At 45.0% G+C, this 27,566-nt stretch overlaps 1 protein-coding gene across 3 annotated transcripts in view; it reads right to left on the bottom strand.

The window, feature by feature from the left end:
• The window catches only part of EGF (epidermal growth factor), a 775,649-nt gene that overhangs the window by 638,438 nt on the left and 109,645 nt on the right, over nt 1-27,566 (bottom strand). The gene's annotated exons all lie outside the window — the stretch shown is intronic.

Genomic DNA, 27,566 nt, shown 5'->3' on the forward strand with positions numbered 1-27,566 from the left:
CCGTCTTACAACACATGACGACTTACTTGCATGCCACGTATACAGGCAAGAAGCTAGAGAAACGCCTCGCTGTTCTAGAACTTTGGAAAATGTTCGAACAGTCGAAGGATGAGGAGCCACCTGCTGACTGGATATTAAACGTATGCACGGAAGGGGGTTAGACGCCTACAGCGCCACCTGCCCAGCCTGAAACAGAAACCAAGGGAAGTAAGTCAGAGGGACTCTACCCATTAAGAGAGTTTAAGGCAGCCAGGGGGTACAGCAACCCCGCATATGAGTCACCTGCATACAGTAGTGACGAAAACCGAGGGAAGGATCAGGATACAAATCTTACCTCCGCAGTCCCGACGGACAAGGAGAGACACGATGATGAGAGGAAGGATCAGGCACAGATAAGTGCACCTCTCGATAAAGAGCGAGAGGGAAAGAAATGGAAAGGAAGTGAAGACAGAACTGATGAGATTGCATTCGCAAAAGACAAATGGATGAGAGGACAGATATTGTTGAAACTCGATGGAAAAGAAAGTGATGATGTGAGACCCGGAGAGAAATCTGATGAGGCACAAAGAAGGGAGAAGGAGAAGGAAAAGGAGTTAAGAGACGAGAGAATAAGAAGAAAAGATAGGCTGAGGCGAGAACAGCTATATTGCGAGGAGCAAGAAACGCAGCTCAATCAAGTTGGAAGAAGAGCTAAGAGTACATGAAAAAAGGATAAAGAGACGAGAAGATGAGGAAGTTCGAAGGGCAAATGAACGAAGAAATGAAAGGAGAAGGGAAGAAGATAAGGTCAGAGAAGAAGCGAGGAAGCGCAAAGAATTCGATGATGATATTGAACGTAAGCGTAGAAAGAGGGCACGCGATCTCGAATATCTGGAGCGTGGAGTTAAAAAACTCAATCCTGTTGTAGAATGGGAAGACATTGAAGATTTTTTCCCGGCGTACGATTCAGTACCAGGCACTAGTGGGGCGAATAATGAGGATGACTTCGACACCAGAAGCATCGGGGAAACGATCGATAAAATATATGATGAAATGGGATTAGAAACAATATCCCAAGGAGAAGACGAGCGCTTGGACAGCACTCAGCTGTATGACACTGAATACGTCACCCGAAATAGTGGGAGCATGAGGCTGTCCTTGGATAGGCTAGAAATCAGTACGAACAACGATGACGCAAGGAGTTGCTTGAATTGGGAGTAATCAATGTCCGACTCCGGAGAGGAGACAGAATGCGAGACAAATGAGGAAGGGAGACGGCTCGAAAAGAGGCCCCCAAGGGATAAAGGGGTACGATGGTCAGATGCTAGCGCAGTCTGACCGGCATGATGGAACACCCCATGGTCAGAGGGGGGTGTCAGCACCCGCCTATGCAGACAGGTTGAGGACATTGCCAGGCAAACGGCGATGTGGGAATGTTGCCCCAGCGATAGACAGAAGAGCTATGAGGAAAGAGAAAGAAGGCTGCGCATTCAAATTTCCGCTGTTAGAAAAGGGGGGAGCAAGACTGCAATATATTCCATGGCCACACATGGATCAGGAAAACCTGAAAAACAAGCTTCCAATGCTGACATCGGGAGCCGGAAAGAGGATACACGAGTTAGAAAAAATTACAGGTGGTGTCACTTTAGCAATAGGGGAGATTAAAGGTCTCCTGATCGCCATACTTGGGGAGAGAGCAGAAGATGTGTGGAAACGGGCTGGGTACCCTGGTGTAACCACAATTAGCACTACACACGACAGAGCTCCATTTAATAATTGCAGTGCAGCAGTATGGAAAGCACTATGAGTGCTTTACCCAGACACCTCCGATATAGGAGCTATAATGACTCGAAAAATGAAGGAGTCCGAAGATCTGTTGATTTAACCCAGAATTTCCAAAATCTATACCTGTATTTTATCACATATTGTGCCAGGGGTTACCAGAGCCAGTACAAAAACAGCTTAAGAAATTGGTAGGAGTTGAGGCTAAACCTTGGGCCGAAATACAGTTGACTGTTGCACATTACTGTAGATTGTTGCAAGAAAAGAATCGGAAAAGGGAGGCAGCTCGAAAAGGTGAGGAAGCGAAACTAGTGCAAAAGAAATTATTATCAAAGTATGCTCTTGAAGGAGCCATGCTAACTAACCCAGATGAACAAAACATGCAACAGGTGGCTAACCCACAGCAGAACAACCAGGGTAATGTAGAATTGTACCGAAGGGGAAGGGGATTCAGAGGAAGAGGATGGCAGAGTAATCAGGGAGGTTTCCAGAGTAATCAAGGAGGCTTTCAAAACATGCAGATGGGCAGTCCAGATATGTCAAATGGACAGATAGCCCGACCACCGCCAGTGTGTTGGCTATGTGGATTGATAGGGCATTTGGCGCGCTCGTGCAGAAGCCAAGGCGGGTGGCAAAATGGCCAAAGAATAGGAGCAGGCACGGTGAATCCACCTGGAAACTCCCAACAGGGCGGTGCACAGAATCCCACAGTGCAGCAACAAGCACCAGGCATGCAGCAAGGTGCGCAACAAGAGGTTCAACCCCCGAACATGGGGAACCTGCTGCAAGGGCAATTCCAACAGGCACCATGGCAAACTTCACAGGGCACAAACTCCAGAAGGGGAGGCAGCCCTGGAAATGGAGAGAATCCACAAGTATATAGTGGATCAAACTTATATATGAACTAGGACAGCTCATTGGGAACCCTGATGTGCTCTATCCTATCAGTGACACCAGACCCTAATAGGGAACCTAGGGTGAATGTCATCATAGGGGGTAAAGAATATTCCTTCTTAGTTGACACGGGTGCAACACGCTTGTGCATACGAGAAGGCAAGTTTTCCTTGTCCTGCGAGGCCATAGATACTCAGAGTTTTACAGGAGCTCACAGTCGAGTTCCCTTTACAGATGCACTCCCAGTCTCAGTAGGAGAGTGCGAAATGAATGTACCTTTGTTGTATTCACGTCAGACCCCAGTAAACATTTTGGGTCGAGATTTAATGACAAAATTGAACATGACAATCCACAGAGGATGGCATAGTATGCTCTACTCCAGGAATGCATTATTCAAACGTGTGCAAAATAATCAGGGCATACTCAGGACGCATAGCCATGAGGGCCGTGCCTCTAGAGCCAGAGGTCTTCGCATATGGCATGCAAGTGTTTATGGCAGGATTGCCAGGCTTCGCAGATAGAACTATGAGAACCCCTGATGAGTTTCTATTCAGACCAAGAATACCTATGCAGGAAGAAGAGGGACAAGTATTTCCCTTGATGATACATACTGAAGCAATGCGAGGGAAAGTAGCATTGGTCGAAGGATATGACGATGAAGGCAGACAATGGTGTGCGATTATCGCCATTGAAGAAGGGTATCGAGTGACTGACATCACCAATGACGATCTGTTTGAAGAACAACCAGACTCAGAAGAGACAAGGGTGGAAGTGAGTTTCATATTTTGGGTAAAGATGATTAAAAGAGAAGTACCTCAGAGAATGATGTTGGCACTGATACGTCCGGAATATTTTGATGACGACATGGCCCAAGTGCCTGTCTCAGTATGGACTACAGGACCATATGATGTAGGCCTCCTGAAGGGGGTGGGAGAAGTGAAATTTTAATTAAAACCAGGAGCAATTTTACCAAGAGCGCAATAATATCCCATGTCCAGAGAGGCGGATGAAGGGATCGCGAAGACAATTTCCGCCATGATGGATCAGGGCATCCTAGTGACATTAGAGTCACCCTGTAACACGGTGGTCTATCCTGTCAAGAAATCAAAGGGAGGATCTTGCCGTTTAAGCCAAGATTTAAGAGCATTAAATGATATTGTTGAAGCCGAGTTCCCTATAGTCCCTAATCCATCTATAATCCTATGTAACATACCCATTTAGGCAAAATATTTCACAGTGATTGACTTAAAAAATGCCTTTTTCTCAATCTCATTGCACTGTGACTCTCAAGATCTGACGTCATTTACATTCAGACTAATGAGTCTGAAAAGCACGAGGTTGCCACATGGGTACTGTGAGTCCCATCCATATTTAACAGAGTCCTACAGTTGGACCTAAGTAATATCACATTAGATAGTGTCGTCTTGCAGTATGTGGATGACATCCTAATCTGCAGCACCGCTGAAGAGCAATGCAGGCGCGATTCTGTTAAGCTACTGACCATACTGGCTGAGAAAGGATATAAGGTTGACATGGAAAAGCTACATTATTGTCAACAGGAAGTGCTGTGCATAGGCCAACTCATCTCGCATGAGGGAAAAAAGGTGACCCCAGAAAGGGCTGAAGCTATCATGAACACGGCAAAGCCACTCACGATAAAGCAAATGCAAAGCTTTTTAGGCCTGTGCAATTATGTTAGAGCATGGGTCTTCGACTACAGCTCGTATGCCAAGCCCTTGCTCCAGGTCCTGAAGAAGGCCTGGGTGACAAAGGAAAGTATTAATGGACCGCGGCAAATGAAAAGGGGTTTACGGTACTCAAGAGAGCAATTTGCACGGCTCCAGTTCTCGGGATTCCTAATTATGCAGAGGAAGTCTACCTATTCTCACACACAGATGGCAGCGTTATGACGGCAGTACTCGCTCAAAGAACCTCGTTGGGGTACAAGCCCCTGGCGTATTACAGTGGGAGCCTGTACCCAGTCATGAGAGGCCACTTCCCATGTGAACAAAGCTTAGCTGCCACAGCGTTCGCCATAGAGAAGGCGACAACCATTGTAATGGGATGTTCCATGATGTTATACGTCGAGCACTCATTGTTTGCCATCTTAGAGAAACCAAAGGGTACGTTGACTTCTCAAAGAACTTCCGCCTATGAAGTGATCATATCTAATCCATCGATCAAAATAGTTTGATGAAAAACAGTAAACCCAGCTACTTTCATAGCTGAGCCAGTCACTGAAGGAGAGCCGATACATGACTGTGCAAATTATGAGGAATTCTATGATTAAATCCCCAGGGTGAAGGAAAATGCCCTGCCGGGAGGTGAGATCGTTTCTATTGACGGTTCTTCAAGAATCGACCAAGAAGACGGACAAAGATATACAGGCGTTGCCGTAATGAAACACATAGCAAACGGAGAATTTCAAGTACTCGTCAGTGCACCAATACCATCTCATTATTTGGCACAGGCTGCAGAACTATTGGCATTGATACCCGCCATAGAGAATCACGCAGACCAGGAAGTAACAGTGTACAGTGACTCCGCCTATGTGACATCCACAGTGCACGTAGGACTAGCACTCTGGAAAAGGAGGGGCTACCTCCGAGCGGACGGCACGCCTGTGCATAATGCAGCCTTATTGGACAGGCTGATTAAGGCACTGCAACTCCCAGTGGGCGTAGCAGTCGTGAAATGTGCCCGCCCACACCAACGGGACAGATTTCGTGTCATGTGGAAACCATGCAGCAGACACGGAAGCCAAGTGTATGGCATCCAAAAATGAGACGATCATGGAAGTAGAAGTGGCGTGCACCCATGAACGAATGATGATAGCACGAGCCACACCAGAAGCCTATAGCAATATGGGGCACACACAACTGATGGTGCTCCAAGGGGAGGCACCTCAGGACGAAAAGAACCTGTGGAAACATCAAGGGTGTTCCTTAAACCCCTCTGACGGATTGTGGCGGCAATACAGCACTGGTAAACCAGTAATGCCTGTAGCCCTACTAAAGATAGCATTGGAGCAATTGCATTACCCATTTCACATGTCAAAAGAGAACCTAGCAGCAACACTCGCAGAAGACTGGTTTATACCGAATTTAGCTGAGCATGTTGCATTCTTTATGGTGAACTGCATAATCTGCCAGCAATTCACCGCTGGACACACATTAAAAATAGTGAAAGGAGTCCTCCCCCAGCCAAATGGGCCTTTTCAGCACTTACATATTGACTATATCGACATGATTCAAGTGTGTAACGGGTAAAAGTACTTAATTGTAGTGGTGTGTCCATTCTCTAGATGGATAGAAGCAGGTCCTTGTACACACCCTGACTCAACCTGTGTGGCCAAATTCCTGGTGAGGGAAGTGTTCCCTAGATGGGGGGTGTGTGAGGTGATGAGATCAGACAACGGGGCTCATTTTGTTAACGCAGTCTTTGAGCAGATCAGCTTGTTGCTTGGTATAAAACACAAGTTCTCGTCGGTGTATCATCCAGAAGGTAATGGTATTTGTGAGAGGCTCAACGGCTTGTTAAAGGAAAGGATAGCCAAGTTGAAGCTTACTCTAAAGAGGGGCTGGTTGCGCTGCCTTCCACTGGCATTGTATGCTCTTCAGAACCAACCAGGCTCCGGCCATCATCTTACACCGCATGAGATAGTCACAGGAAGGAGAATGAATACCCACCTTACCCCTTGAGACAGAGCTAGATGTGATGCCCAGTCAACCCGAGAGGTCCTGGGAACCGAGTTATAAGAGTACCTGAACTGCATGACATCCAGCCTTACTGTAATCTCAGACCAACTACAGCGATGACGAAAAGGGGGCAGCACAGAACACAGCAGGAGACGCTGAAACAGATGCAGTTCAAAGTCTGCGTATTCCACTCATCTTCCCTGGAGATGCCCTGTTGGTGAAAAACCACATGCGAAAAAAAGGTGGGACGAGCCATTATTTAATGGTCCCTTCATCGTGGAGGATTGCATCCCTTCGACTGTCAAACTGCAAGGCAGAAGAGCATGGATCTTTCTGAATGACATTAAGCCCTATATCGGAGAAAGCCCTCAATCTGCACCCCACTGTGAAGAAATTACAGACAACGGGGAAGAACCTCAGCACGTGCAGACGAGATCCATGACGAGGAAGAAGGACGCATGAGCAGCAAAGCCAAGACAAAGAACCCGTTTGCAAGTTGTGGCTTAAACTGGACAGTTCCCCTAAGCAAAAAAGGGGAAAAGGACATAACGGACACTCTATGCATCTCAGTTGTAGGGTGAAGAAGACAACTGTGCACCTAAACCACAACACATTTGCTGACATGAACTTGTAAATCGATCACACTAAAGCATTGGTGAGAAAAAAAAGACTCAAATAGATTGTGATTAAAGACTTGTGCATGAGGAACTAAACACAGCATCCTGCATCATCAAAGAGCCAGACGTCGCTTTGCAGCATTTATGGTGTCTCCCAGCAGAAATATCACAAGTGATGTGCTAACCTGTTTCCAGTTAGTACTAGTGACATATCCATCACTTGTAGGGATAGTCAACAGTGTCACAGAATTCATTCAAGATCCTGCCAACAAGAAAGTAATCTGGCAACTGCTTACTGTCATCACGGACGCCTTAATTGTGTTACCAGAATACAGTGATAAGGACACAAATGCTTCCACCGCAGGCAATTATAGATGAACTTGTCAATACACTCTTGTTTCGCATCATAGAGGAGTGCCCAGTTATTGTCGGAAGAACCTCAGACACTATCACCTTCATTAGAGATCCATCAAACTCTGAACATTTGAGTCAACTGTGGACTAAACTAAACTACCCAGCAAAGCAGGACAAATGTCCCTGTCACCCGAGGACAGCCGACTGGCGCATAACGTCCTGTTTCGCCTAGTCACTGACTTTCGAGAAATGGTGGGGAGACCTATTGAGGTTGACGTCATCACCTTCAACAGAGATCCAGCTAATGTTGCTCAGATGGGAACGCTCCTCCATGGAATAATGCTGCAAGTGGAGCTGTCCAACTTTCAGAGAGATTATATGAGGAGATTCCAATGAAATTTTCCGCCGAGGGACAGATCGAGGGAGCAGAGACAAGAACTTCACCTTTTTATTATTTTTGATTTTGATTTTTCCTTTTTTCCATTTTTTCACATAAATGTGTTAGTCACCAAAGATGTTAGTCTAATCTACTTTCCATAGGCTAGCAAGAGAACTGTATCCCATATCCAGAGACAATCGTCACCCACAAGAGAGGGACACTTGTGAAGCACCAGACACTTTAAGATACAAACTTTTTGAGAAACAATAATGGAGTGAATGAAAAGGAATAAAGCATTGACAATCTTGTTATGATTGAAATGGGGGCCCAGAACAGTAACCTGGTCCTCCCACAAGCAGAGGGGCGCCCCCACTTCCCTGGAAGGAAATGCTGCCACCTTTCGCACCGGACCATTATGTGTATATGCACAGTGATTATCATTGTCTTTCTGTCATTAACAATCAGAACTGCATTCTTTATTGGTGCACGAAGTGTTCCAATCTCAGTGCACCCACTGGTTAAAGTACACATAGGTCCCACAAAAGCACCCAGACCCTATATAGTTATTCCAGTCCCGTGAAAATCTGAGGGTAAGGTAAATGAATTAAAATTGAATGTAATTAGCAGTGATACATACACATGTGAGGCAACGAATGAAGAGAAGAGCTGGAGACAGGATCAGCACGGAATGAATGAAAACAGCACTGACAACTACACACACCCACACACTGAATGCACACGAACCAGGGCATGTGTCAATAACCACGGAACCTCAAGTGAAGGCAACAGAGAGCATGACACTGCCTACCGAACAATCAGTCCCAGAAAACAATGAAAGAGACCGAAAGGAATCAAGTGAAAGGCCGACTAAAGCAGACATAGCAGAAGCCCTCTAGAAGACAGAAGCAGCTACGAGAGAATTCACTGCAAGGACACAAAGTTTGATAGATCATTTATTCCTGTTCATAGCTAGAGCGAAGAAGCTACATGAGTAACTGGAAAATAAACTTGCAGAGACTGTACTGACAATCACACAAGTTCCAACACAAGGAACAAGTACCAGGCCCATGATGCAGCCATACACTGGGCCGGTGACAGGCTGGTGGCTAATAACGGCACTTATAGAGGGCAGGAAAAGAATGCAAGAAGAGAAGCAGAGTATTGCAAAACATCCACCTACCACATCGATGCAGATAAGGAAACCTGCTCCATTGACCAGAATGCCTGAGAGTCCCCCAGCAAAGAAAAGCCACACAGACACGTTTAGAGATGTAGTTATAGCGAACTACAGGAAAACACTAAGGATCAAGAGGAGCCTGCATGAAGATAACAGTGAACTGAACGACTACCTAGACAGCACAGCACATCTAGGAAATAACATTTGGTACCAGCACATGAAAGAAGTTGGAAGAAGGAAATCAGAAGGAGAATGCTTCGTTTGTGCACTCCTACCGTACAGCATGGGGAAATCCAAGATCTTCGTGGCTGTAGAAATTGATGTCCCGACAGCACACTGTCTATCACACGTAGCAATGTGCAACACCAGAGGACAGTTCATGGGGAGGGATGCCTCATTGATATGGGCAACCGAGACAAATTACCCCGATGAAGATGATTATACACAGGACATTAAGACGAGAAAAAGAGCCCATACAAGGAATCATGTGACCAAGTACGAGAAGGCTGGAGTTAAAGGAAAAGCAATCAGATGGGAAGTGAACCCAAAGCTAAATGTCCAATGAAAAACTCCAGAAGAGGCAAAAAATTCGAAGAACAGAGGTCAAATGCAGATTTGGGGAACAGTGCTTTCACCAAACGAATGGGAAGAAGGAGTGGTGATCTGCTAGGCATGGATGGTCTATGGAGCCTATAAGGAAGTAATAGAGAACTCACAGAGGTTGTGCAAACCTTCATGGCCGAAACTCACAAGATTACTGACATGGTTGAAGACAGAGGAGGACCCCTGCAGACAGTGCCACTGGAAAGCCCAAAATTGTGCTTCAGGAACAATGGCACGAGGAAGATGAGAAAGAATCAGAACTGCGGACGAATCTTTGAAGCTCCAGGAATGACTCACGGAACTGCAGTAATTATGGATCATTATTGGGCATGTAGATCCACAGCATACATAAGTCTGCCAAAAAACTGGGGAGGCATATGCACAATAGTGAACGTCCATGTTCCTGCACTAGTGATCCCGAAAAGTGACCTGAATATTGACAATTTCCCAAAAGCTCACCTGAGGAAAAGGAGATCTGTGGAGCTGGTATCCCAAAAGAAAAGAGAAAATTACTTTTCTGCCAAATCAGAAGAAGCATTCCATGCAATCCCATATGAGCACAGGCTCATCAGCCTCATCTGTATGCACAATGATCATCATGCCAAGATTCCAGGTTGGAGCAAATACTAAGTGGTTGCAAATCACCAGAAGGGAACTACTGCAAACCATCAATAAATGGATTCAACACAATCAAGGAAGAGTTAAGAGCAATCCGACTGATGACTCTCCAGAACAGATATGTACTTGACATGATCACAGCGATGGATGGAGGTGTTTGCGCAAAAATCGGAGAATCATGTTGCACATTCATACCTTCACATGATGAAGAAAATGGGACCTTAACAGAAGCCATAAGTATGCTGACAATCCTGCAGAACCAGATGATCGATGAAACTGATGAAGTGGATGATGACAGCTGGTTGGGAACCCTATTGTCATGGGTCCCGCAATGAATGGCAGACATATTCAAGTTTCTGGGAGCCCTGCTATTGATGATACTACTAGGGTTTTGTGTTATCAAGATAATCATCACACAGTGCCAGAAAGCTGCGAAGAAAGCCATTGGGATGAAGATCATGATTGATGTCAAACTAGGATGGAAGCCGAGAGACCTGACAGCTGAAGAAATAAGAGACCTTGTGAAGGCCAGCGAGTTTGCGCCAGAAGGAACAAAGTTTGTGTATCCCAGAAACCAAGAGAAAGTATGAAGGAAACTGGATCTATTGCAGCCCAAATGGACAGTGTCAGCTTATGACCTGGAACAAAGACGAACATGTAAAAACAGCAGGAAGCCTGAAAGGAGCGATAAAAATATGGACTCCAAAGAAACACATGTTCACACCATCATCTACAAACCCAGAAGACGAAGAAGTGGATACAGAAGAAGCAAGTAAGACTAATCCAAAGGAGGAAGCAGGAGTGGTCGATGAACCAACCAGAGGGGGGAGTGTAGAGGAGGTCCCAGATATGGCCTGCACTCCAGCCTCCAATTTTGAGATACCAGGAGCATACTCGCCAAGATATGTAACGTATAAGTAACAAATAAACCAACAGAGAGCCACAATGGGGCTCTGTCCTGTACCCATCAAAAGAGCAATACCTATTGAGGCGCCAATAACCATACAACCATGGGCTGCATGGTACCCATTGAGACAACCGTACCAACAGCTGACACGAAATGAAGAGTACTTACAAACAGTCCCTGAAGAGACCCAAAGGGCCCTAATTCAAGGCGAATGGTGACAACACAATGGCCCGGACAGACGTGCAGATGAACAAAATGACAATCCTAAGATGACACATAACGATGAAACGATATGAATAAGGATGTAGTGGACATAGAAGAAGAGACGATATTGAAATACAAAGAAAGGTAACCATAACGCAGGATGGAAATATGCAACTGGCTAAATGCCTGTAAATAGGCTTGAAACGCAAGAAGCTAAGGAAACAGCACTGCTTGCAATCCTTAGTAGAAGGATAGAACGGCAAGCGCCAACTATATTTCTACCTCAAAAAGCACATTATACAAGTGTGACTCCATTTTACAAAAGCAGAGTTAAGCCCTGGATGGTATAGGACAAACAGGCCAGGATTCATATACCAGCACAAAGCCAGACGAAAGAGCAGAATCGAAACTCAGTAAGAAGCAGCTCATGCCTAGGAATTCGAGGTCAACTCCAGGAAGGGAGGAGAGCGGCAACTCCGGAGATACGAAACCTAAGAGCATAGCAGCCAGCCAGTGAAGCTCGAGATAAGGAGGCCCAGCCAGGTGGCAAGGCTAAAGGAAGAATCAAATACACAAATAGAGGGAGAATGAAGCAGATTCAGAGTGAACAGACATGTGGTCAGCCAAGCACAAAGAGGTACCCACGTCTTATGTCATCCAAACCCAGAGGATGCCATAACTTCTCCTTATAAGAAGCTACAGTTTCGAGGCCATCCTCTGCCAACTAATTGACACATAGCCCTAAAGTGCTGATTAATGGAAGGGAGGCAGGGTGAATCTTGGAGCACACCGCATCTGGGTGTCCATTCTGCATGCTGCTAATTAAAGTGGAGATTTAAGCCTAGGGGTGTAACCCACCCAATCACAATGTACCAAATAATCTAGGGTCCTATAGCTAGTAGAACCAATGAGATGTCGTACTCTTAGTAACGTCTATCACGAGTGATGTAGAGGGATGGGCGTAGGCGCCCACCCAATAAGAGCTATCCAATCCCCACACTCTGTTACCATATACAGATATAGTACCTATGCTTAAGTTATCTTTTTAACCAATAGAATTGCATGACAAACTTTTGAGTTTTACACGTCAATGATGACGAGAATTTGCTATAACTATTGCTGTCTGAATGATGAAATTGGAAGTTGAAGCGAGACGGGCGATTGCATCACTGTTGTTTCCATTTGTTTCCCCGTTTTTTGTACTTGTCATTAAACAGACTTCCCTTTGCCAAACCATTGACTTGCCCTTATTGATTGTGTTGGATTAAGAGAATCCTGCATCCCATTCTCCTCAAGGTGCAGTTATGTCATCTTAAAGTACTCGAGGGTGAGCTCTGATCCCATGGGCCGGTCAGAGGTTGCTCCGCCCTCCTGTACACAGCAATAGGCAAATACATGGTGCCTACCCCATGTTGCAGGGCAGCAGCAGCACACAGATGCGAAAGTCCAGCATTAGGCAAATGCATGGTGCCTACTTCATGTTGCAGGGTGGCAATGACACACAGGTGTCAGAGTCCAGCAATAGGCTAATAGATGGTGCCTACCCCATGTTGCAAGGTGGCAATGACACACAGATGCGAGAGTCCAACAATATGCAAATACATAGTGCCTATCCCATGTTGCGGGCAGCAGCAGCACACAGACGCAAATGTCCAGCAATAGGCAAATACATGGTGCCTACCACATGTTGTAGGGCGGCAATGATACACAGATGCGAGAGTCCAGCAATAGGCAAAAATGTAGTGCCAACCCCAGGTTGCAAGGCGGGAAATGACACACAGATGAGAGAGTCAAATACAAGGTGCCTACACCAGGTTCCAGGGCAACACCAGCATGCAAGTGCAAATTAATTAGGGGGCACTATTGGCTTGGAGGAAAGGGATGAGGGGAGGAGGATGGGGAGGACATCAGGGGAAGAAAGGTGTGTGGGGGCCCACACAACATCACAGGCGACCATAGTGGGGGTGGAGGGGGACACACAACAACACAGGTAACCATAGAGGGGGTGGGGGGCACACACAACATCACAGGTGACCATAGAGGGGGTGGGGGACACACACAACATCACGGGCAACCATATGGGGGTAGGGGCACACACAACATCACAGGCAACAATAGGGGGGTGAGGGGACACACCCCATCACAGGCGACCATAGGGGTTGTGGGGGGCACACACAACATCACAGGTGACCATAGGGGGGTGGGGGCACACACAAGCTCACAGGCAACCATAGAGGGGTGGGGGGCACACACAACATCACAGGCGACCATAGGGGGTGGGGGGCACATACAACATCACAGGTGACCATGGAGGAGTGGGGGCGTACACACAACATCACAGGCGACCTTAGGGTTGTGGGGCCACACACAACATCACAGGCTAGCATGGGGGGTGTGGGGGGCACACACAACATCACAGGTGACCATAGGGGGTTTGGGGGCACACACAACATCACTTGTGGCCATAGGGGGTGGGGGCACACACATCACAGGCGACCATGGGGGGGTTTGTGGGCACACACAATATCACAGGCGATCATAAAGGGACTGGGGGGCACACACAGATGACCATAGGGGGAACACACAACATCACAGCCAGCCATAGGGGGTGTGGGGGCTCACACAACATCACAGACGACCATAGGGGTGTGGGGCACACACATCACATGTGACCATAGGGGGGTGGGGGCACACACAACATCACAGGCATCCATTGGTGGGGGGGGTGGGAAGCATACCTGAAGCGGACAGGGAGCAGGCAGGGGCCAGGAGTGGGCTAGCTTCCTGTAGGAAAGCTAGAGCTGCCTGTTCTGGAATTCTTGAAGCGGAGGATGAGTAGGTGGGTGTTGGAGTTAGATCTGAGGGTTCTGGTTGCCGTTTTGCTTGTGAGGCATTGATTGAGGTAGATAGGGGCATTTGAGGTGATACATTTATGAGTGATGGTGAGTGTTTTGTGTAGTATTCTAGCTTGTATAGGCAGCCAGTGTGCCTCTCTCCTGTACTGTGATATGTGATCCCTTTTATTAATGCCATGCGCTGCTCTCAGTGCTTTGTTCTGCAGTAGTTGCAGTTTAGTTATATTTTTCTTGGAGGTCCCTAGCAGGAGTATGTTGCAGTAGTCTATCTTGGACAAGATGAGGGCTCTTGCTAGTTTTGTGGTGTGAGGAAGGGTTGGCTCAAGGCAATAGGTTTAGCTGTGTGTGCGGTGGAGAGACAAGTGAATTTATGTGTTAACACATAGTGAGGCTGGAGTCAAGGTAAACACCTAGTGTTTTGACCTGGTTTAAAATGGTAATCGGGGTGCCATCTATGACAATGGAAGTGTAATCTTGATGTAGTCTACTTAGATGGGCGGCAGCACCTACTATGAGGATCTCTTTTTTTTCTCCATTGTGGCAGAGGCTGTTTGTTGCCTTCCAGTTCTGGATAAGGAGGTAGATTTTTTTTACACAGATGGTGTCCTCTTCTAGGTTGCCCGTGATTGGGATGAGTATCTGAGTATCATCCACAAAATTGCTATAGATCACTCCTATTGCATCTAGAGCAGCGGAAAGGAGTTTGGTATAGGCATTATAGAGAGTGGGGGGAGAGGCAGGATCCTTGCGGGATGTCCAGTGGTACTGTTATAGGGTCAGCTACCTCTACGCTGATGGCCACTCTGGAAGTGCGATCTGATAAAAATGATTTGATCCAGGAGGTTGCTTCATTAGAGAAGTGAACATTTTTAGCTTATGTTAGGCATAGTTTATCGTGGTCCACTAAATCAAATGCAGCAGACAAGTCAAGTAATAGTAGGATGCAAAGGTTACCTGAGTCTCTAATGGCATCCATCTGATTTTTTAGATCCAGTAGTGCTGTCTCTGTGCTATGTCTGGGACGTAATCCGGATTGTCTGTCCCCTAGCAGGTGATTATTTTCATGGTGGGTTTGTACTTGGGTATAGGCAATTTTATCTATAATTTTCAGGAGAAAGGGAACTGCAGTGATGGGTCTGCAGTTGGTGGGAATAGTGTTGTCTAACGAAGGATTTGAGAAGGGGTGTTACCCAGGCTTCTTTGATGTTAGTTGGGATGGTATTAGAGCAGAATGAAGCATTTATAAAGTTAATAATAATGGGAGCTAGGGTAGGGGCACACGCCTTAACTAGCTTAGCCGGAAAACTATTGCCTTTACAGTTGGAAGGTTTGAGCGAGGCTATAGTCTTAAGTATATGGGTTGGGGTAACTGCAGTGAAGTGAAATTGGGGTGTGGTCACTGCACTATCTATCAATAGAGTGGGGGCAAGCTCAGTGGGTTGTGCTAGTAGCTTTCTTTGTTGCGCAATTTTGTTTTGCAGTGTGTTTATTTTGGAAGCTAGGGCATTCTGGATGGTGTTACACCAAGCATTACTTGCAATAGCTGGACTAGGAGGTGGGATGGGTGTTTCAAGTTTTCTGATTATTGCGAACAGTTCTTTACTATTGGAAGCCACATTGGTGATACGTAAGTTCAGGGAATTTACCTTATGGGTGACCACTGTGAGTTTGTAAGTTTTGGAGGTTGAATAGAGTTCTTTTTTAGTTCAGCTGGAGGGATTTTTTTCTTGCTAGGTGTTCTAGCGTTCTTTTTTTTCTTCTAAGTTTAATGAGTTTGTCATTGAACCAGGCGTTGCACCGTTTGGATCATGGTAGTTTGGATCGACGAGGGGCTACATCATCGATGGCTGTTTTCAGGCAAGTATGGTAGAACAGTGAGATGCTGCCAGGGTTGGCGTCAGCTGTGGCATGTGAGTTGAGTAATTTATTCAAGATGTGGGTCAGATTTTCAGGGAACAGTTTACGTGAGATTCTCACCCAGCTTGGGTTTGGGGGATTCGTGAGTGAGTCTAGGTCATTGGACATGATTATGTTGAATCGAATTAGAGAGTGATCAGTCCATGATATCTCTTGGATGTCTTCTAGGGAGACTATGGTGTTCAGTATTAGGATCCAGTCTAGTAATCTACCTTTTGTATGGGTTGGGGTGTTGACAATTTGAGTGAATTGCATTTCTAAAAACGCATTAATGAAGGCCGTGGCTTTGTGATCAGATATATCATTGAAGCCCAAATTAATGTCTCCTAGGAGAATGAATTTCGTTTTGGGTTTGTGTAAGAGGATAATGAGTAGAGGTAAGTCAATGTCTGGGTTATTGGAGGAGCTAGGAGCTTGTTACACTATTAGGACATTGAATGTGGTTTTGGGGTCAGTCGTTAGTTTGAGCGATAGGAGTTCGTAACCTGTTAAATTCTCAGTTTTACATTCTCTAAACTGCAGAGCGGTTTTAGCAATGATGGCAACACCTCCTCCGGTGGCATCATGGTGGTCAGCTCTAATGATGGTATATTCAGGCGGGATGAGTAGAAGACCAGAGGCTGGGTGGAGCCACATTTTGGTCATTACTAGGAAGTCTTATTGGAATTCTAGGGTTAGGTCATGCACGTCGATTACGTGTGCGCCTAAGGATCTTACATTTAGTAAGGCGACTTTAAGGGGTACTTTGGGTGATGATGTGTGGGGTGTTTGGGTTGGAGGAACCAGTGGGTGGGCTGTGGTGTTAAGCTGTGTTGTATGAGGTAGATTCAGTAGATTGGGTTATGATGGGGTGGTATGGGTGGTAGGCTTATGGGTACAGGGTGTAAGGTACATATGTGGGCTGCTTTTAGTAGTAGCTGTGTGAATGGAGAGAGGGATGGTCTGATTCCTGGTTGTTATGGGGCATTGGTGGATGCGGGAGGATAGTCTTGCTCTCCTTATGGATCCCAATATAGGTCTTGTGTATGCGACGGCAGTGTTATGGGTCTGCTTGAGCAGAGGCATGATCGGCGTGAGGCATCTAGGTAGGGAACGGTAAATTGAGAGTTCTGAGTGTTCTTAGGTGGGTGGTATGGGCAGGAATGCTGCTGTCCTAGGCAGAAAAGGGGTGGGGAACGGGAGTGGGTGGTGTCTAGGGCAGTGGATGAATGCTAGGCCTGCGCCTAGGTAAATTAATGGACCCTTGGAGCATACTCTGGTGTCTGAGGAACTGGCATCCTGTTGATGGGACATGGTTGATAGATGAGGGTGAGTAAGTTTGGCGTAAAGGCTGGTGAACTAAACTAGTTGTTGGAGAGAGTACGTTAGTACGAGGACAGCTAGCATGGCAGATGGTGCTAAACAGTAAGCTTTGGTACCCATAGTATGCATTTGCTTTGAATAACGGCCGGTAAATGGGTCGGACACAATAGTGTTAGCAGGCAATGGCAAATGAACGGTGCCTTAAATAAACGTCTGCGCCGATATTATGAATCTAATAAGTAATTAGTGCAGATGTCACACGTCAATCAGCAAAGCAGTTACAAATCGTGTTTCAGTTATTGGTATAATGATACTTGCGTCTTAGGACATTCTCCTAAACCAGTATTTTAGGCTTTCAAATCAAACAAGTCATGGCAATCCTAACATCTCAACATCTCGATATTCTATTAAGCAAGTCATAAAACTGTATGAGTAATCCAGACCAATCAACAGGGACAATACAATCAGTAGTTAATATTAATATTTCAAGATAGCGCAAGACTGGGGTCGGACCCGGACGTTAAGCACTAGAGACATAATGCGCACGGCATTGTACTTGGGATCACAGGCCGGAGACTGGTGGGGGTGGAGAAACACGGCAAGTCATTAAGGAATTTTTTTCAGCTTTTGCAGTGATTCTTACCGGATGGACGCACTTGTTAATAAGTGCTTCCCTGGTTTCTGAGCAGTTAGGGCCCACTTTGGGGACCTTATGCAAGAATACAGACACCCTCTTGCAGCTCCCCTTGCAGCTCCCTCTTGTCCCGTTATTTTTCATGCCCCACCCCATTTGAACTTTACGGACTCTGGGGAAGGCACCATTGCAGGAGAAGTTAGGAGGTGCAAAGTCCACTCTGCCCCCTGGGTTGACATCCATTCGGATATCTCTGAGAGCATGATTTGCCTTCCATACAGTTGTTTGCTGTGGTTATTGTACAAAATGTTTCCATGTTTCAGTGACCAACATGAAAAATGAATTTTTTTAGTATACCATTACATCCAGAAAGCAGATTTGTATTTGCTTTCTCCCTTGGTGGAAGAGCGTATACTTTCACTAGAATACCACAAGGTTATACAAAAAGTCCAAGTATATGCAGTAGGGCACTTAAGGAACAGTTGGATTCCTTGAAAGTGCCTGTATCGGTTACATTGATTCAAGATATTGCTGATTTGCTTATTGCAGCTCCCACGGACAAACTTTCCAAACATGCAACTTTATTGTTATTGTCACATCTAGCTCGCCATGGCCATAAAGCATCTCTAAAGAAATGTGAGTATTGTAAACAGGAGGTAGCATATCTAGGGTACCTTCTGTCTAGGGAGGGTAGGAAACTAGCAGCTGACAGAATATAAGCAATTTCTACAATGCCACAGCCGAAAACACAAAAACAAGTTAGAGCGCTGATAGGCACTGCCTCCTATTGTAGACAATGGATACCCAATGTTTCATTTATTGTCAAACCCTTGATACAACTCACGACTAAATATGTACAGAATCCGGTGCCATGGACTGATGAACATCAGGAGGCATTTGTTTGGCTGCGCACAGTGCTTTGTTGTGCTCCCGTTTTAGGGACTTTGGATTACAATAAGGAATTTGTTTTATTTGTGCATAAAGTTAATGGATGTGCTTTGGCTGGTCTGATATTGAGGTCATCCCTGCACCCACAAGAAATCAACGTGTCCTGATCCCTGTGCACACCAGGAGGTAACAGGGTATCTAAGAACTGAAGAAACCTGCATTATGGCATTGCATTCACTCAGTGATCAAGTTCGAATAAAAGACAATAGAGTGACTCTACATTCGGGGTCACATAAACGATGGATAAAAGAAGATTGAATAGTTATACTAACATTATGTATGATCTTGGTGATGGGACTTTCTGTCATATTTTGGTATATGGAGCATGATTATGTTCATCTCTTGAAGACACTTCTTCCCGATGATGATGAAGCCATCACTAAGTTCCCTTTTACCCCCCATGTTTTAACCCATACACATCACCCCATGGATACATTTCAGAGATCTGGATATACGAATAGTTTGTATGTGCATATCTTGGACAAAGTTCAAAAAGCTATTAATAAGACCGATTGTTGGCTTCGTTCACATGTCACGCAGTGTGGAGATGGAATACGAATACCTTATTATGCGGTCCCAGTTAACCAATCAATACTATGTGCTGTACTTTTCTCGTCTCATAGCAGTTTGATAAATGATTGGGATAGAGCATGTGCCTCGCCTGGAAGGATAGTGGTTAACACTGCTATTAGAAACCTTGAAATATGTAACATCACCCTTAGTAGTAACCTTTCGAGTTGGAGTAGGGTCTCTAAACTCCCATGCCGGTCCCACACCTATGAACGCTACCTATCCTTTATTACAAGTAACCCATACGATAGGAGAGCCCCAGTTTGCTATATATCTATTACATTGATTCAATACCTTGACGATTTACTTTTTGCAGCTCCCACGGAGGAACTCTGCAAACACGCAACTAAGACATAAGAGATCCCGCACACGTGCATGCATGAAGAGTAGCAACCATAACTCAATGAAGATGGAAAATGCATATGACGCCATACCAGATGAGCAGAAATTGTTTGTCAGAACTGAGATATTCTTTACATCCCTCTTTACTGCCAGGTTGCAAGACAACACAAATGCAAAATGGTTGCAAATAACCCACTGGGAGCTGTTGCAGACAATAAACACAACAGTAAAATGCTTTAACCCCTCAAATGCTGAGCTCTATGCAATTCTATGCAAATAGGACAAGCATACTCATCCTTAGCACTTAAGGCGTTAATGCCATAAGAGAAGAGCTGAGAGCAAAAAGACTCATGACCCTACAGAACAGGTACGTTCTCAATCTGATAACGACCATGGAGGGGGGCATCTGTACAAAAATTGGGCCTTCTTGCTGCACGTACATGTCTGCCCACAATGAGAAGAATGGAACCATCACAGAGGCCATAGCCACCTTAACAGAAATACACATAAGAATGGTAGAGGAGGTGGATGATAATGCTTATGATGAATGGTTTAAATACCTGTTCTCTTGGATCCCCTCCAAGTTGGCTAATGCATCCAAAGTACTGACAACCTTTTTAGTACTAGTACTATTTTCTTTCTGTGTTCCAAGAATTGCAATAAGCCAATGCAAAAAGACTGCCAAAAAGGCAGTAGGAATGAAAATAGTAATAAACCTGGATGCTCATGTACACAAGTATACCTAAACATATGACCTCCAATGGAAAGCCCTATCACCCCTCCAGGATCAAAATGTATTTGTCCTCAGGAACCTCACAATTACACCGAGAACTGGGTGTATTGTGCTTCCAATGGGGAATGCTGCTATATGACCTGGATTGTGGACGAACATATTAGACATAAAGGCTGCTTGCGAGGGGGGACATAAATATGGATACCCAAGGAGCCTTATCTGAGAGAGAGTAGAAGGAAGAGTGTGGTTGAGGACTCAAAGAGGGGGGAATGTTGAGAGGCAGATAAATGCATCATCCATAGCATCTGCCCCTCCCCAGCTCAATATGCACAGGTGAGAAACGTTACTACTGCCCTTATCCCAGGCAGGTACAGCAGGAGATGGACACGATCTAAGCTGAAGATTGCCCGAGTATACAAATTAACATTGTGACAATACATGTGTATGCATTAGACACAAAGTAATGTGCACTCAACATGAAAGACACTCAGCAACATATGCACTTAAACATGAAGAATATTAACATAGTATCCATAAGACATGAAGAATACTAACATAAGCAATGTATAAGCTGAATGCAACATGAACTACACGCAAATATAGCTCACTAACATAGACACGCAACAGTAATGGACAGCAATCTTTTCCCAAATGGAAGCCACAACATGCTTCTAATTAAACAAAACTCCCCAAGGCTTTATGAGAACTCAAAATGATGAAATTAAAATAAATACAGATCTGTGTACAGCTCAGGAAGGAACTGGCAACCACCGCCAAGGTTATTGTGAATTCAGAGAGTGTTAGAACGTTGCAGTGGAAGCACGAGATAGAATTCCCAGGATGCAAGAAGGATACTCCCAGTTTTATAGTCCAAATAGCCCGTGTAAGCCAGGTCCAGGAGAACTATAAGCCAAGAGACTCCATGAAAAATAACTCAAGAGTGTCCACGGTTGCAAGAGAAAACATAATACTTGCATCGATACTAACTAAACCCCCAATAAATGAAGGGTGAAATAATTCCAAACACGGTCCCATCACATGTGACCCATAATTGAAGAACACTGTCTATTTATTAGCAACGAACACTAATGGCACACCTGCCTTACTCCTTACACATATCCCCAGACACGAGACAACACACAAGGCCAAATACAAAGAATCATCCTGGCTCATGTCCTAGAAACGAGGGATGGTATGTTCTTTAATTGAAAGGAAAGCAGTCTGTGGTTCTCTCTCTCCCCCTACTCTTATCTGGCTCATGTCTTGACAACCTCTCAGTTGTATGACGTTGGTTAGTAAGAAGACAACCAAAGAAAATCTCTAATGTTACGCCGCCCATGAAGCAAGGTGCCAGCCAATTACATATTACAGAGATGATGTCTTTTTACCATTTTCAATTTAGAGGTGGACGCAGGAGGATCCATCAGACAGGCGTTACCCAATTCTAAATGTAACCCCTATAGAGTGTATATGTAAACACCTCTATTAACCAATCCCCATTCCCCAAAGGTTTTTGTCGCTAAGATTACAGTATGATATCAGTTATGACAAATGTTGAATATATAAACCGTTATTTTTTATGTAACCATAGACAGCTCCAAGAATTCAATGCTTGTATTCTGTCCCTGCTTTATTTTGATGATAATAAAGCTGGGTTTTGCCTTGCACTTTGTCTATTTCTGTTATTGAGTCTGGTTTGAAATGACTTCAGAACCTCTATGTAATGTGGGACTTTGCAGACCCTCTTAACAAGCATGTTAAAATCCAATAATCCAATAACATATACACCAAAAACTCAATCAAAGGACCAAAAGAAAGAAAAGGAAAGCGGAAACACAAAATAAACCTTAAAAGGACCTCACATCGATGACTATGGCATTTGATACAAATAAAGAGAAAACCTCAGACTCACAGGAAGGAAGTCACAACTGTGAACTACAACAACCCATCCAGGCACTGAATGTAAACCCCAGGGAGCAACACAAGGAAAACCAGCAAGTACCACCTTAGGCACAAAACCAAAGAACACACTACTATTCACAGGAAGACCTTAGCAACTGTGAAACACACCAACCATCCTAGTATTCAAAGGAAAACACTAGAAGACATAGACATATAAGCACAGAATATGTTGTGTAAGAGGAGAGGACTGCATGCGAGAAACAACAGAGTTTGTTTACATTTTACAGGCACTCAACAGGGCTAGCAAAGTCTCTACACCTACTCACATAGTCGAGTAGATTTTTTGAAGTGTGCGTACCATTTGCAGGGGATGTTGGAAAAACATTTACATTGTTTGTAGTAAATGTCAATCAACGTTTCATTGTGCATGGCTGACCTCTGTGTGGCCGTAGTGTGCCAAACATTAAGTGGGTTTGTGGTGACATACAGCATTTTACAGACAGTGCATTCACATTTTATGTCAGTTGCCATGGGTCAAGTGCATTTCTCTTAGGTCAAGTTGGCAAATCTGTTACTTGACGATCAGGACTAGCAGAATTTTAACATATTTGCAAGGCCTGAATCATCTTGCTAATGTCTTACTTCAGCGGTACACAAAACTGCTGTACTGTTGCTTATTTAATGTCTTAGCTACAATAACTTCTGGTAACATTTTCATTAAAAATATTAGTAAAACATTGCTAATCAGATGAGTTTGTTTGCTAATCAAGAAAACTTTAATGAGCAAACTCTGCTAATCAATGTTTTAAAACGAATTTATGCCTTATGTCTACTCATCTATAGATCCCCGACCTGCAACCTTCATAGACACCTTTGTCGAAGCAGTCACTAACATGGCCATTAAACATGATCACCTGATCATTTTCAGCAACGTCAACATATGGTTCAAAGAAGAGCACAGGAACTTGCAGAAAACACTAACTAAACAGCTTGAGTCCATGCAACTAAGAAAAATGCTGAAAGGGACCACACTGTAGATGCAATTTTTGCCAATACAAATCTGATCACAACATCACCCCAATCCAAATACTTTGGAACAACCACCTCATTATACCCTTTGTAGTCCAATGATCATCAAAAGCATCCAACAAGTCCCAAAATAACCACCCGATCTGGAAAAGAAACTGGAAACCATCAAAAGCAGTGACCTAAAGGGAAAGCTAGAATCCTCAAAGCCATCAATTCCAACACTGGATGCAACTGACATATACGCGAAAGAACAGACATAATCCTGAACTGGATCGCGAAAACAATAGATAGCATCTGACCAGAAAATACTGTCATCCCATCACGCAAGAAATTGGTGGGTAGATGGTTCACACCCAACCTCAAAGCAATGAAAATTACAAAAAGGAATCTAGAACAAGAATGGAGGGAAAACTATGACCAAAACAAAAGAGTTACATATCAAAAACAGATCCAATCATATGAAGCAGAAATTCTCAAAGCAAAAAATAAATACTACAACGATCGGATCACTAAAGCCAACAACGCCCAAAAAGAACTGTTCAACTTGGTAAACAAGATGAGAAACCCTCTCAGATGCAATAACAAACCAGTCTCAATGCAAAAACTATGCAACTATCTTGCAGATCACTTTAAGAGTAAAACCACAAACATGCATCGGATCATACAAAGTAGACCAACCCACCCGAACGTCCACCACATCCAACCAACCCCCGGACCATAAACCAGGCTGAACATATTTCCCCAAATATCAAGAGAAACATTCATCAGCTTGGTGAAGAAAAGCAACAAGGCAAGCTCCCCAACTGATCACCAGACATATACAAATCAATCCTTGCACAGGAAACACCATCTAAATACTATCTAAACCTCTTTAATCTGCTACTTTCAACGGGGAGAGTACCTAACATGAACCTAGGCGAGCATATGAACCTACCCCCATCGACACAATCTAACATGCTTAACTGGACAAAATCCAGCAAGATAACTCTACCAGAAAAGCAGGGAGCACAACCGCTAATGTATTCCTGGATAAAAAACTTTTTGAATAACCTGATACCTTATACTGACCCGCATTTAGCCTACCCTCATAGGCCGGTCTTATCCTGCAGGTAACCTAATTGTGTAACTTAGCCATGTCCACACTTAGCCTGTTTGTGTAGGTCAGCTACATTCTGAACCTCGTCTAATAGTATAGCTAAGCCTTATGCTCCATGATGCGCCTGTAGACAGGCACTATATAACCCCTGAATCATGCTGGGCCGATCAAGACTGATTGTGTGGGGTAGGAACTGCATCAACCCCCAAAGGACTTTTGGGAGCAGGAAATGTACCACACATGGATGAAATGATTGGGGATGGGGAGTGTGTCACACAGGGATGGAGTACGGGGGATGGGTGAGGCATCACACTTAGAAAGGCTGTTGGAGACCAGAAGTGTATCCCACTTTGATTGAGTGTTGAGGGTGTAAAGTGTGCCGCACTGGGATGGACAGATAGGGGAGGGAGATGTATGACACTTAGATGGACTGCCGAGGGTGTGATATGCATCACACTTAGAGCAATTGTTGTGGGGGCAGAAACCATGACGCACACGGTTGGAGACTTGTGGACAGAGAATGCATCACACCTGGATGAATTCCTGGGGTTGGCAATTGTCAAGCACAATAATGAATGCTACGGGTTGGGAAATGTGCAGCTCTTAGTCAGAATGCTGGGTGCAAGAAATGTATTACCACTAATCAAACCATACTAAAAACTCACCTCTCTGCATACTCACTCTTAAACTCTAAACTAAAAACAATCACACCTCAACACCACATGACGGCTACCAACCGAAAACGTACCTACGCTCAGTGACCGGTTTCTCCAAACTGAAACTGCCAACAGCACATCACAGCTCTCTTGCTCTTCTCCTGCTCAATCCCACTAACAAACCCTGCTGACCTCCTTACATATCTGCCAGAGCACCAAGAGACCATGCAAGTGGCAACAGTGCGCGATGTGAGAAACCTAAGGGTATTCCTCCCGTAAGACCTCGAGAATCCCTTATTCAGGTGGCCAGGACACGGCCATCGCTGTTGGATCCAGTTCCTGGGGGTGGACCAGTGGGGGAGGATCACCTGGATAGGGGAACCCGGGCTCATGCTCGGGGAAATGTCCCAGGTGAGAACTGTATTGAGCCAGAGAAGGAGAGAAGGGCAAGATATTAAAGCGTTCATGGGCTGTATTACATCTGCCTCCCTTCCTCCTGTTATATCTCTCTGGCTCAGATCCAACAACCCCTCCATACGAAATCAATCATCTACGGTCCCAAACCTGGTTACACCCAAAAAGCATAACTTCCAGAATTATTGTTTCACCAATCTACATTTAAATACTCCCAGTCATTCTTCTTCCTTTCCCTCTGACGACTATCTTCTGCACTCCCAACCTACTCAGTTAAAATACTACAATTCCCACAATCCCTCTTGTTTATTACACAGTCCCAGCTATTCCCGTTTGCCCCACAAACCCTACCAATCCTGTCCTTCTGATTGTCCTTTTCCGAATAACTAAACCGCCATGACAGAACACTACCGTTCCCACAATCCCCTCTTTTCTACTCTCCATCCCCGTCGGTTTTGTCCATTTAACAAACCATCCAAAACCTACCCTTCCAAGAACACCCCAAACCCAAATATTCCATATATCACTTGTTTTCCTTCCAACTATGTAGGATGTTTGGAAACTCCACCAACTGCTTTTTCTGAGATTCCACCTCTTCTTGCGGGATGCGCAAGGCGAGATAGACGAGCATAGCAGAGATCACGACGAGACGGCTACCAAGCGGCAGTTCAAGAGACGGAGAAAGACAGCAGGAAGCAAGAGGGTGGTGAGGCCAAAAGTGACCTTGCCCTCTTCGTCCCAGACCTGCAGAACCTTCGTGGAAGAGAGCCTAAGACCGCGAACAATAGCACAAGTGTCCTGCAGCAGATGGGGCAGTATACGGGTCAAGCTTATGCCGATAAGCAGGAGCGAGGGAAGCTCCCGCGCCTGTGGTGCTGGCCTTGACTCCAAAGAAGCCAAAAGCCAAGTGGTTCACACACAACCAGCGTGTTGAGGGGAGAACCTATAAGAACCGGGCTGCGTTGAGTGACAATCGCAGGAGTGGCAAGCTTCGAATCAAAGCTATTGACCTTTGAATGAACTGTTAAAAGTGTGAAGGGGAGACTAGCTGCAGAGGGCAAATGGCACCACATGGGTGCTAATTCAACAGACTTTGGCCGAGCCCATATAAGAAAAACTACAAGTACCAGAAGGCTGTAGGAAGGCCCGCGAAACAGGTCAAAGTGGTTATACAGAGGATCAAGTAAAATCCCTGTACAATCGAAAGACTTTGATCTACAAGCACTGTGAAAGAAAGGGAATCCTCACAACACTGGCAGTCGAGAGAGGTCCGAGCCTGAACAAGGGAGATGCAGCGGTGAAGTTGTCACCCAAGGGCTAGCAGTCAAGAGAGGTTTGAGCCCAAACGAGGGAGATCCAAGGAGTTAAGCTATCACCCAAAGTTTAATGAAAAAAGAATGAAAGATGCAAAGAAACAACTGAGCCAGGGTCAGCCCAAAAGAGGGGCACCCAGGGGTGAAGCCTTCACCCTATTTGAACCATTGTAAAGAAATACTGTTGCGAAAGAGGGAGCTAACACCCAAAGACTAGCAGTCAAGAGAGATCCGAGCCCGAGTGAGGGAGATCCAGGGGCGAAGCGCTCATCCAACTTTTATGTGGAAAATGATACACTGAAGGGGTGAAGTCATCACCCTATTTTGAACTTTAGAATACAATTGAGAAGGGTCAGCCCAGAAGAGGGGAAAACAGGTAAACTGTTATTACCCTAGCAGACTTTCATTTGTTAAAGGAGATTTTGTTTTGTTGTTTAAACACATCAGGCCTCGAAGGCAAGAGACTTTCAGAGGAAATGAGAAATTACCATCAACGGTCCTGAGAACTGCCATTGGAACTGTTGTCTCATGCTGTACACGCCCGATATCATACTGTTACAAGCTCCACACTCCAACCTTACCCTGTGCTCAAACCATGGGGAAGGGAGACTCAGGCTACCGCCTCCTGATTTATCATTTGAGA

This window comes from Ambystoma mexicanum, chromosome 6q, assembly GCF_040938575.1.
Source record: "Ambystoma mexicanum isolate Mex_15411 chromosome 6q, UKY_AmexF1_1, whole genome shotgun sequence".
Classification (NCBI taxonomy): domain Eukaryota; kingdom Metazoa; phylum Chordata; class Amphibia; order Caudata; family Ambystomatidae; genus Ambystoma; species Ambystoma mexicanum.